This window comes from Columba livia, chromosome 3 (assembly GCF_036013475.1).
Source record: "Columba livia isolate bColLiv1 breed racing homer chromosome 3, bColLiv1.pat.W.v2, whole genome shotgun sequence".
Classification (NCBI taxonomy): domain Eukaryota; kingdom Metazoa; phylum Chordata; class Aves; order Columbiformes; family Columbidae; genus Columba; species Columba livia.
The window spans coordinates 22763809-22776131 of record NC_088604.1 but is presented as its reverse complement, the minus strand read 5'-3'; positions in this window follow the sequence as shown (position 1 = coordinate 22776131).

Below are 12323 nucleotides of genomic sequence, written 5' to 3'. Positions count from 1 at the left end.
AGATTTACAACTGAATATTTTAATTACTTAGATATTTAAAGCAACATAAAAGCTATCTTGTGTATTGTGAAGAGACTGGAAGACATCAATGTCGCAGTCTGGAAAAGATCAGTGTTCCAGTCTCTGGCTCCAGAGCCCATAAACTTAAGTCCTCTGCAACATACATCAGGCAATACCTACAGACTAGATTTTCTCCATGCTGCATAAGAAGAAGACTTGTGAGAGGCAAGCTGTTCTGACCTGATAAGAACTTTTTCCATCCCTAAATCTGGACAAATCCATAAGCAACATATTTTTTTTTAGACAGAGAACAGCTCAGAGCAAGAGTACATTTTGACTAGTGTCAGATCTCCAGCAATGGCCAGTATCTACTGATTCAGAAGACGACGCAAAAATAAAATTACTAGCATCAATCTGGCTAATTATGCACCAAGAAAAAACATCCTTGTGAGATACCACATTCTAAAAATTACTATTTCTCCCTATTAATTATAAAGGGAGCCAAAGGTGACAGACTCAAATACAGTTTAGTATATCTTGTAGGTGGACGAAATCTATCTACCATGCCTACAGAAGTACAGGAAAATAACGTACCAAACTCCTAGATTAGTACAGTTTATTTCATACTTTAAGACTGGCTATCTTCATTGTAATACTTTAATATTTTTGTGTAAAAGTCCTGTAGTGAAACTGATCTCACAATCTCGGTGCAGTGGCTGTTCATGTTCTTGCATAAAAGAGAAAAACACAGCCAAAATAAATCCAATCCAGATTCATTCCATGTCACTTCTGGAATTAAACAAAGGTCTTAGAAGTGCTACAACATGTTCTGGAGAGCTGAGAGACTCACCACTTTCTATTGTCTACAGGAATCTAGGGTGCCTTAGTCCTTAAATATTTGTATTTCAGCTACATGCCTTAAGTTAGGAGGGAGGAACCTGGGTTTCTGTGTTTTTTTAGAAATCCATGAACCGTTTTCAGAGAAGCTAGGAATGAGGAAAAATTAGTCTTGCAAATTCAGTAAGATATTAACCATATACTGGGAAAAATGTAATAAAAATGCTGTTTTCCTTGCAGGCATATTGCACTAACCTTGTTAAAGTAAACTTGAGAAATTCAAAGAAAAGAGCGCAATAAAAGCATATTTGCATGAACCGGCACTGATCAAACAATATGTAAAGGAACAAAATCAACCAATGAAAAAAGATACAGTCAGTTTAAATGACTGATTACTGAAAATTGTCTATCAGACTGAGAGATAAACATACAAATAAAATTTCCTTCAAACATTAATTGAAAACTCAGTTCAGTGTCACCGTAGAAAATTCACAAAGCTCAGCAGCCTTGCTATGAATTTGTTGATCAACAGGATAGAGGGGCTGTGTATTCTTGTTGGTGGAATCAGTGGTACTGAATCAGGCCCGCTTGAAAGGCAGCAAAATATTTTCTTTGGCTATGTAGTACAAACAATACTATTACAGGAAATAAGTTTCCTTCTCTTATTAAATGGTATCTCTTTCAGATTTGAAAGAGCAGAACTGTTCCTTGTCTCTATATACTACCACCTTTATTTAGCTTAGTACCATCCCTTCTGTAACTACCAGCAGGTCAAGGTACTATGATACGTAACAACCACCGGTCAAGAGAAAGTGATGAAGAGCTGTCACAAAGCTCAGTATTTTTCACATTTTGGTACTAGAGTATGAAAAAGAAGAAAGCTGTGCTTTAATTCCAAGATGAATGTAAAAGGCAGCCAATACTAAGGTGCAATGCAGTCCTGTTACTGCTCTTAAGAATCCAGCAAAGGACTACAAACAAAAGTATTTTATTGTAAAGTACTACGACTTACACAAGATCATCAGTTCATACCATCATGAAGCTATTCACATAGAGACACAAACTGATAACTGTATTAGGGTGAACCTTTGCAATATCATGACTACACTGAGTCCTCAAGTCTAAAAAAAAAAAAATAAATTAATACAAATCCATAGAATCACAGGTATCATGGAAACAGCGGATACTGTTTGATTGATTCCTCTCCATTTTAAAGTAAGACCACAGGAAACAAAATGAACCCATTAGGAAAACTTTAAAAATCAGCAAAAATGGTAGTTCTTTAAGCAAGTAGAACTCCTGGCCAAAATGTTTTGTGGATACTGAAGGTTTACACAGATTCAAAAGGAAACTCTACAAATTCTGTAGAGAGATAGATTATGATTCTACAGGGAAGCTGCTTCCAACTCAGGCAGTCATAAACCTGTGGAATCATCAAACAATTTAGGTTGGAAATGACCATGGAAGATCATCTAGTCCAACTTTCTGCTAGAAGTAGAGCTAACTTCCAAGTTAGTACAAGTTACACAGGTCCAAGAATGAAGATGCCACAACCACTTTGAGCAAACTGTTCCAATGCTTAGTAACATTTTTAGTAAAAATATTTTCAATGCATCTAGTTGGAATTTCTCTCACTGCAGGTTGTGACTGTTGCCTGTTACCTGTTGGCTATGCGTCTGAGAAAACTCTAGTGCCTTTTTCTAACTCCCCATCAGGTACATTTGGGTCACCCTTTAGTGCCCTCTTTTGACCACAGAACAAACCCAAACTCTTCAATGTCTCCTTTCATGTTGTATCCTCCATTTCTCTTCCCCATTTATTGGCACTCTACTGAACACCGCTTTACAAATTTCTTTCTTGGACAATAAAAAACTGGACACAAGCCCTGTGTTGCAAATTATTACAGGTTGAAAATTAGAGATTAGAGTGAAAAGTGGAGTATTACCCTTCTGTTCTCCTTATATCCTTTTCTCAGCAGCCATTTTTGGCTACTATGGGAGCTGTAATTCTCTGTGATACCTCTCTTCCCCAGTTCAAGATGTCCATCTCTGCCTGAGACACTTCTGTTGTCAGGAATTCTCTTTAGTGTTTATCTTCTGTAATTGCATTCACTGTAGGAATCTTATTGTAGCATTCACCCACTTGTTTACTATTCCACTTTTTGTCACAGAAGTTTTCTTCCTTGTATACTGCATTTCTTCTCTGTTTTGGATAATGGTTATCTAGTCTTCCTGATTATCCAATGTCCATTTCATTTTTTTCTCCCATTCAACTGTGATCTACCATACGTCCACACTGCTAATGAGGAGACTACTTTGGGTCATACTGACTAAAAATCTTTGCACATGTTGAGAGTTTCTTTTTTCTGAACACAGTTCTGAAAAATAAAGGCCAGCAGTGGCTGTACTTAAAACACTGTCTTACATGAAAATTGCCATTATGTGGAAGGATTTCTCAAGTCATCTGTAGACACTAAGTACTCAGATGCTATTTCAGAGGTATAAACCAGCTCGTATGAGAATAAAAACACTTGGCAACAACTACATGACTAGTTCTGGAAGTACTTCTGATTTCTCAGATTGAAGAGCTCATTATGGCTGTATCTTTACTCCATTATTGCGTGTTCTGGGTTCTACTCAAAGTTGGTATATACAGCACACTATATGGCTGCCTTTTCTAGATGGATTACCAGGATGCCAGGTTTGCAAGGGTATAATGTCATACCTCCCAACCACTAAGTGGCAGCACATCATACAGAACTTATATGTCCTCGGAGTACAGGTGAGATTATGTTGTGCACTCAGCAAATATATGTCCAGAATAGTGTAACATTCACAGATGAGAATGCCCTTTCTAGAATGTATAAACAGCTAGCAGAATAAACGCGTTCAAAAACTCAACTTTGGCCTATTTTTGCTGAAAAGATCATTGTCTGCTTGGTGAAACTAAATCCAAACATTCAGACCAAAAGTTCAAACTATTGTTCATATCTGAGGATACGCATATTGTTGCTACCTGACAATAAAGTACATGTGTTCTCTCTGAGTGTTATTAGTGTCCATGTTTCAGCTCCAGTTGTTCCTCTAAATTTTTGCAAGAACAAAATATTTTTCTGGTGCTATATTATTCCTTCCACATTCCCTTCGCCCCCTAGGAAAAAAATAAAAAAAATCACTACCACTGCCTATCTAGAGGGGTGACATTTATTTAAGTTAAAGGGGGGCTTATCACTTCTTAGGAGAAAAGGTTAAAAAGTAGACTTCTATCAAATAAAAGGCTTAGACAATAAGAAACAGAAAAAGAACAGATTAAGATAGTAATATGTTCTGGTTATGTTTACACTGGGAGACCTGAGAATTTGCCTCACTCCAGTATCTGGGTGTACACAGAGCTATATCGTGACCCTAAAAAAGAACCTCATTCTGGATGCATACCATTGCTTTGCACACTGGAGGAGGCAGATCTTCGGGTATCAAAGGAGGTGTAATCTTTGTTCCTCTACCCCCTTCCTAGTGAAGCAGGCAGGTTTTGGCAATAGTCACTTGCTTGTCTTACGGGAAAGGTAAATGTGCTGAAACACACTGGGGCACTCTTCATGCGGTTCAGTTAAAAGACTAGAAGCAATACATACTGCTGACTCCTTTATTTCTTTGGTCACAGTGCATCTGATACTACTGGGAACACACTGGGCTGATAACATCCTTATGAAAAGTTGAAAGATGGTGCCTCCTTCACCTTGTGGTATAACAATAAAACTTCTATATAAAATGCAGAGACAAAAACGTATAGGTGGAGCTTTTCTTGACTACAAATAGTACTCAAGCACAAGCTAGTTCACATCATTCTTATATCTGGAGTAGACACTCCTAACTGTAAGATTTCCTGATAGTCTCAAGGAGTGATTTTTAGAAGATGTCAGAACAACACCGGGACTAAGTGCTGCATGACATTTGGTAATGAGCCTTAAAAGCATCCAAAACAAGTACAGTCACAGCCCTCACCTCCACACTGTTCTTTTTCTCCTTGTTCTTACTGCCATGGTTAAGTCTGGAGAGCAGCTCAGTCACCAGAGGCTCTTGATCAGGGACTGTAACTAAGGCACCACACAGGGAGTTTTGGTTTCTTCTCACATAGAGCCAAGTGGAGTCTGAGTGAAAAAACAAGTTTTTGTCTATCCTCTGGTCAAAACTCTCAGCAAGGGCTAAATTGGTTACCAATTTCTTTAGGATTTAACTTCTTTCTTTAAAATTTCCTGGGGCTGCTCAGAAATATGTTCTCAGTAACCTTTACTTTCATAGAATGTCTTTCTTGTTCTAACCCTTTCATGGAAAATCTCTTCCAATTTCAATGCTTACCATGCTGGTTAAAATGAAAGAACTTTCATAACAATCTTCAAAATACTTTTTTGCCTTCTCCTACAGTGTCAGAGGGTAAGATGCCTTTCATCTGCTTCCCTTTCAAAGATTCTGCCTTCACAAATGAACATGGGCTTAATTAGAGCCCTTGGCCAGAAGATTTGTGATTGAAGAAAGTTCACGTTTAAAAGGCTATAGTATTGCAGTGCAACCTATAAAGGAATCTGCAGGTAAGCAGTGATAACCCAACAGTGGGTATTGATGTCCTTGAAGAGTTAATACCAGTCAAAGATTACTCCTGTATTGGGGTTAAAATTTTTGGAAGATTGAAATCATGCCTAAGCCTAAATTTGAGCTGAAAAGCAACAGCTTCCTCTGTCACAGGAGGATCCTTCACAGTCATTCACTTTATCCCACTATTTCCTCCCTCAGGAAAGGACATAACAGTGTCTCATAATGCAGTGTAGTACTTTGTGTGTAACTGTCTATATCTTATGGTGAGATAACTGAGATCCTGGTGTTCAGTAAACAGACCCCTCGTAGCACCTGGGTTCCTCTCTGACATGCCACAGTGATTGATGATGCTCTGCTGCACTAAACTCCATTTGTTCTGGAGATAAAGGCACTGCTATGCTGTACCTAAACAGCCTCTGTCCTCCACAGCTTTGTCTGAGCAATTCTAGCACATAAAAGGATTAGTGTCTCCCCAAATCTGTGGATCATTAACCCAGACGAGGTAGTTTTTGAACTTTACAGTCACCAGCTTCCCCCAGAAATATTGGTTCATTCATGTATAAATCTAGACAAGAAATGACTGCCTAGTATGGTCATACCTTTTATTGAAAAGTAAAACAAAAAAAAAAAATCAGTGACGTCTTTGGAGAAAGCATCTAGGTACAGGACTGTGCAAGTTTCAGTGTCAATGGATACTCCTCCTGACAGGTACAAACGGAGTGCTCCAGGGGTCTTGTTCCATATTTTGCATGACATGACACAGCAGTTCCTCTACATACTCATATTATTTAGCTTGACAATACCCACAGCGTAATTTTTTTCTCTCATTCTAGTCATATTCTGGCTTTATTTGATTTATGCTACACCTTCAGTTTTTAAGATAACACGTTACCTACAAATCACTGTCAGGATGACCTAGGGCTTTTGCAGACCACCTTGTTCACTCTGATGTTGCAAGTGTCTCTGCTAATGCTCACCCTCTTCATCTATATTACCAAATACCAGGGGTGATTGTAATCCTGTGTGTGCTAGTTACTCAGAGTCCAATATTGTTCTAATCTTTTATTAGCAGATATTATTTACTAGGTGTCTGTTTACTACCTTGCTCCCTCTTATCTCTTCTTTTTGATAATTTCATTATCCTCAAGGATGCTCAGCATCTTTGCCCTTTGTTTCTCCAACTCAGACGTCCAGTGATACTTCTTTCAGTTCAGGCCAGACTACCAGATACCAGCATCCCTACCTGAGTCATATTCACCATAAATGCTTTTGGATAACCAAGGTTTGATGATGATATCCTTTGTGTGAAGATTTTGGCAGCCATTTTTATGATACTGAACAGTCAAACTATTCAAAAGACTGCTGGTATCTCTGACTATATCTTTTCAGATAATTTTCACCTTTTTTCCTCAATCCTCTATTTAGCTTTGGCTAACTATTTTAGCACTATGTAGCATGTGTTGTAGACTTATAACAAAGAGCAAAATTTAAAGAAATCTACCTTTTTGAGGTAGATTTATTCTTTTCAAGTGATAACTGGTCACTGCTACCAGGTTTTAGATGTCTTGGAACCACCTGCATAACTTTTAATCATCACTAGACACTCTTGACTCCATTTTGATGGTTTTACAAATGAGTTTTTAATTCCTTTCAGATAATTATAGATATAAAGCATAAATCTGTCACAACCCACCTCACATAACTTGTTGACATGCTCTTTATATCTTCTGGCCACAAAGTCCCCAGCAAAACCTTATTTTTGCCTTAATTTTTAACTCACAGTAACTTTTGAGAGAGGTGGTGTTGTGGTTTAACCCCAGCTGGCAACTAAGCACCATGCAGCTGCTTGCTTACTCTCTGCCATTCAAGTAGGGGAGAGAATTAGAAGAGTAAAAGTGAGAAAACTCATGGGTTGAGATAAAGACAGTTTAATGGGTAAAACAAAAGCCATGCACACAAGCAAAGCAGAAAAAGAGGAATTAAATGGCAGGCGGGTATCTACTCATCTCCAGGAAAGCAGAGCTCCATCATGTGTAACAGTTACTTGGGAAGACAGATGCCATCATTCAGAATGTTCCCCCCTTTCTTCGTTTCCTCCAGCTTTATATACTGAGCTTGATGTCATATGGTATGGAATATCCCTTTGGCCAGTTTGGGTCAGCTGTCCCAGCCGTGCCCCTCCCAGCTTCTTGTGCACCTGCAGCCTTCTGGCTGAAAAGTCCCTGACTTGGTATAAACATTTCTTGGAAACAACTGAAGCATCAGTGTGTTACCAACATTATTCTCATCCTAAATCCAAGACACAGCACTATGCCAACTACTAGTAAGGAAATTAACTCTATCCCAGACAAAATCAGGACTGGTGCCCTCTGGAAACAAAGTAGAAACTCAGACCCTCAAGACACTGAACTATTTCATCAGCAACAGTTAGTATAAGCTTCTGTGTCCCTGCCCAGCAGGAATGTGAATTAGACCATAACCTTAATTTACATAACTGAATAATGATGACTTATGGACCTTAGTGACCTGGCTCAAACTTCAATGAACTAGATATGAAAGCCTCAGGATAGAACGATTTTCCTAAGTCATACTTACTCTGCTTCTACTCTGTTGGAAAGGTATTAATTAATTCATCAGCTTCCTCAGAAATTCAACAGATTGAAGGTAAAATGCTGTGTGTTATTGATGATTTACTATGGGTATGTGCTCCCCACTTAATTGCAAACTTGCTCTGTTCAGACCACGGGAAGTTTTGGAGTGCTGTTGTGTATCCTTCAGTTCCTTCCATACAAGACAATTAGTACACTCGAATCATGGAGATTGTATTTGGTTTACATGGCAAGGTTTCAGTAGTGGCTGCAGGGTTTGGTTTTGTCTACATGGCTGTCTTCTGTAAGAAGCTCCTAGCTTCTCCCGTGTCCAATAGAGAAAATGCGAGTCAGTTCCAAGGTGGATCTGCCCTGGCCAAGGCTGAGCCAATCAGAGATAGCAGCAGTGCCTCTGAACATAACATGTTTAAGAAAGGAGAAAAAAAAAAAAAAAAAAAAAAAAAAACTGTTGTTGAACAGCAGCTGGCAAGAGGATTGAGGAAAACATGAGAGAAACAATTCTGCAGACACCAAGGTCAGTGAAGAAGGGGGAGGATGTGCTCCAGGTACCAGAGCAGAGATTCCCCTGCAACCCATGGTGCTGACCATGGTGCAGCCCATGGTGAAGACAATGGTGAGGCAGGCTGTCCACCTGCAGCCCATAGACCCATAGGTTTCAACAGTTTAGAATATTCCCTGGAGACTTTATGAGGCAACAATGTGTCCTGTTTCTGGGCTTCTTACTCTCTGTTCAGAATGACTACATGCACGTATGCCTACTGCCTACATGGCTACTACCCCAGTGGAGTTGGGCACATAGCAAAAGATGTCAAACCAGAAATCCATTTGATTACTGCACCTCCAGCTGCATCAGATTCATAGCATTAACAGTTTTCATGGGTGATCCTATTCTTTGACATCCTTCATGTAGATATGTGCCTCTAGTTAAGTTAATCAAACTGAGTTCTTCTAAATTATTCATTTTTTTAATGTAAAACACTCAGAGATGTCCTGCATGTCCTCCAAAACATTTGAAGCTTTGAAAATGAGCATTGATATGGCTGTGCAAGTCCTAGTGAGTGCTTGAAAAAATATCCTCTAGCTTCCTCTGCTATTGATGTTAAATATAATATTTTCAGTGCAGCTAATTTGCCAGTGATTCACTGAGGAAAATTCTCATTACTGGTTAGCTGCAGAATAACCTTTCCATTGAGACTTCGTCCCCAAGGATTTCTTCATGCTGAAGCTAGTGTCACCTTCCAATAGCATACAAAGGTCAATCCTATTAGAAAGATTTTGTTTCATTCTGCTAGTTAGAGTGGCAATCAGCTGACAATCAATCTATGGGATACTTCTTGGAGTAATGAAGAATTTCCTAGATGTCTGGATTCCGGTTTTAATAAGGTAAGAAGACACTTTGGTGTTTATCCCAGTCAAAGACCAACCAAACCTGTTATATTAAATCAGCCTGCTATCAGATTTGTCTACTTAGCTGATAGAAGGTTTCAAGCTTTCAAACTATGTTTTGAAGAAGATAAATGATGGAAGAATGGCCAGGATCCATTTACTTGATGATTATTCTGTATGGAAAACATCTCTGTGTCCATAGAAAGGGATCTTTTGCATTCTTGCCTGAATCTAAACTTGGTCTCATCAATTAATTCAAAGTGCAATAGAATTTAACTCAAAAACTCATCAGACTGATTAAATGATAGAGGTTGTAGGATGCAAGTGTCCTATTTGATACAATAATTTCTGTTCATTGCAGTTCAGATTCAGCCTAAAAGTAGTTTGTGAATAGCAGAGAACCAGTGAGAACTAGGGTTATTGTCTGGGATTGTGCAGAGGTGGATGAAACTCTTCTATATCCATGTATGACACTGAGCAGCTTTGCTGAGAGACACCACTATTTCCTGTATCAGAAGCAAAGAGAGAAGGTCTGTTATCTCCTTCCTTCCTGTTCTCTGTCTAGGCAGAAGTTCCAACTCAATATTTCCCAAATTCTGTAGAATTTGGCTAATTCAGAGATTAATATAAGTTTACAAACACTATGATCAGATGAACGATTCTCTCTACATAAGCTTGGGAACAAAATTACAGGTACCATCTATTCCATGAAATAATCCATGCACATTTTTCTCCTGCAGTGAATATGCAGCAACCTACTCCAGTCCACCCTGAGCAGATATAAACTGGGACTCCAGATGTCACACCCTGTCAGAAGTGCAAGACAAAATTATGGAACTACTCAGTGGAATTAAATAATCAGCAGGAAGGTAAAACTTCAGTGAGCCAGGCTCAGGTAGATGTTTGGTCTGCCTTACTGAGACTTCAGGTAACTCAAACAAGGATCTTTTCCAGAGAGTTGTCTGTGATGGCTTATTTTTAGGCCTGAATTTGTGTTGGTCTTTGGGCTGTGTGATGCATAATCCTTCATCCCTCTCAGACCATTGACCAGTACCTGTGCCAGCTGTGCAAACAGATGACGACACCTTCATCAGGAGCAAGTAATTATGTATTAACTCCAAATGAACAAAAAATAACACTGTATTTTAGAAAGACATCCAATATCTGTGTCTTCAATCAGAACAGCTATAGAAAATTTTATTTAGCCATCACTGAAGTACAGCTATAACTGAGTGAAACAGTAATTGCTTTAAAGCATTATAGCAACATTACACAACACTCGATGAAAGGCAGCAAAAAAGATTTTTTATAGTTGATATTACTGGTAAATTTGTAGGTAATTTCCTTTTGACTGAATTAAGGATACACATACTTGCAGTATTATTTTGGAAAAAAAAAAGAACAACACAAGTCTTAAAACCTTGTTATTCATGAGCACTTGAAAATTGAGTACTTGGCTTCCAGGTAATGTGTTCAGCAGTTTCCCTCTGGCATTTACTTGAGTATGCCTGGGGCAAGTAGCTAGTCAGAAGTTGTCTTCTTGCACAGAATTTAAGTCCACAGATTCATCTAGCCAGGACTACCAATGGGGATTAGTAGTTAATTCATTATCTCAATGTATGCAGATCCCAAGCACTTTGGCTAGACTAAGGCCTGGATTTATAAAAGCCTTGGCAGATATTGGAATGAAACCTGGTACTCTGTGTTAGATGTATTGATCCTGACCAGGAGACTGTTGCATGTTTAGGAATTAAGAGACCCACACAGAAGTGTACTTGAGTGGGTCTGGGCTTGTGCTGTATGTTGTACAGTGTGACCCTCAGGTCTGTGCTGTGGTGCCCAAATGACTTTGGCCACAGAACCACCTCAGCCAGCTCATAGTAACAAAGAAGCCTGTGGGCAGCGTCTCCATGGCACTGGCGCTTAAGCCACCCGTGTGGCCTTAGCTTTATCTAAAAGTGAAGCAAGTTCTCATGTGAATAAACTTTAGGAGTACATCTGCTTTCTTGTAAGAAGGTGTTATATCAGCTTGCATGACTAAAAGGGAAAGATTCCCTCCATGGGCAGGATCTGCTCTGCTTAGCATGCTGTGAGAAAATCTATCTGTGCTCCATCTGAGGCTTCATGAACTTAGGATGGCCAGCATCTGAAGGGATTTAAGACTTGCTTGCTATCTATGTTCCTCTTCTTATTCTGTCTTATTAAAGGAGCTACGTCATTAAGCCCTCTGCTGCTGGTCATATCTCATTGAGATCCGGAAAGATCTGTGTACCATCTCTCTCATGTCACCTCACCATACAACCCCTGACAGTGCAGACCAGAAGCATCCTGTATAGTTCAAGGGAAGAGATGAGCAATTGCAGTAAAAAAGCCAGGATATTTGTTTTGCATTGTTTTACTGCTTACTGGACAGCTCTAGCAACGCTTGCTGGGTATGTTTTTCTCTTAAACGATTTCAATGTAAGAACCACGTCACCAACAGGTGGTCAAATCCCTTCCAAAGACACAGAGCTGGTTAAGACCAGATGCTTCCAGATGACCCCAGCTTTTGAGTTGGGCTGCAGGGGGTCTCTGTGAGGAGAGACTGGGGCTGCCCCATGACAGAAATTGAGGGTTCCTGTGGCTCCAACCTAGCACTGCAGGACACAGCTGAGCCCCCCAGCTGAGGTGGGGGCAACTCAGGGAAATGTATTTAAGAGTGAGGAAAAAAAGTGTGAACACCAAGGTCAAAGGTGGAGGAGAGAGTACTCCATGCCCAAGCAGATATTCACACTACTGCCCATGGACAACCCATGCTGGAGCAGTAGAAAATTGTGCTTAGGAACGAGGGGCAGAGAGGAACTGCTGTGCACTGACTGTAGCCACTGAGCCCCTGCACAGCTCAGCAACAGGTAGAGTCTGG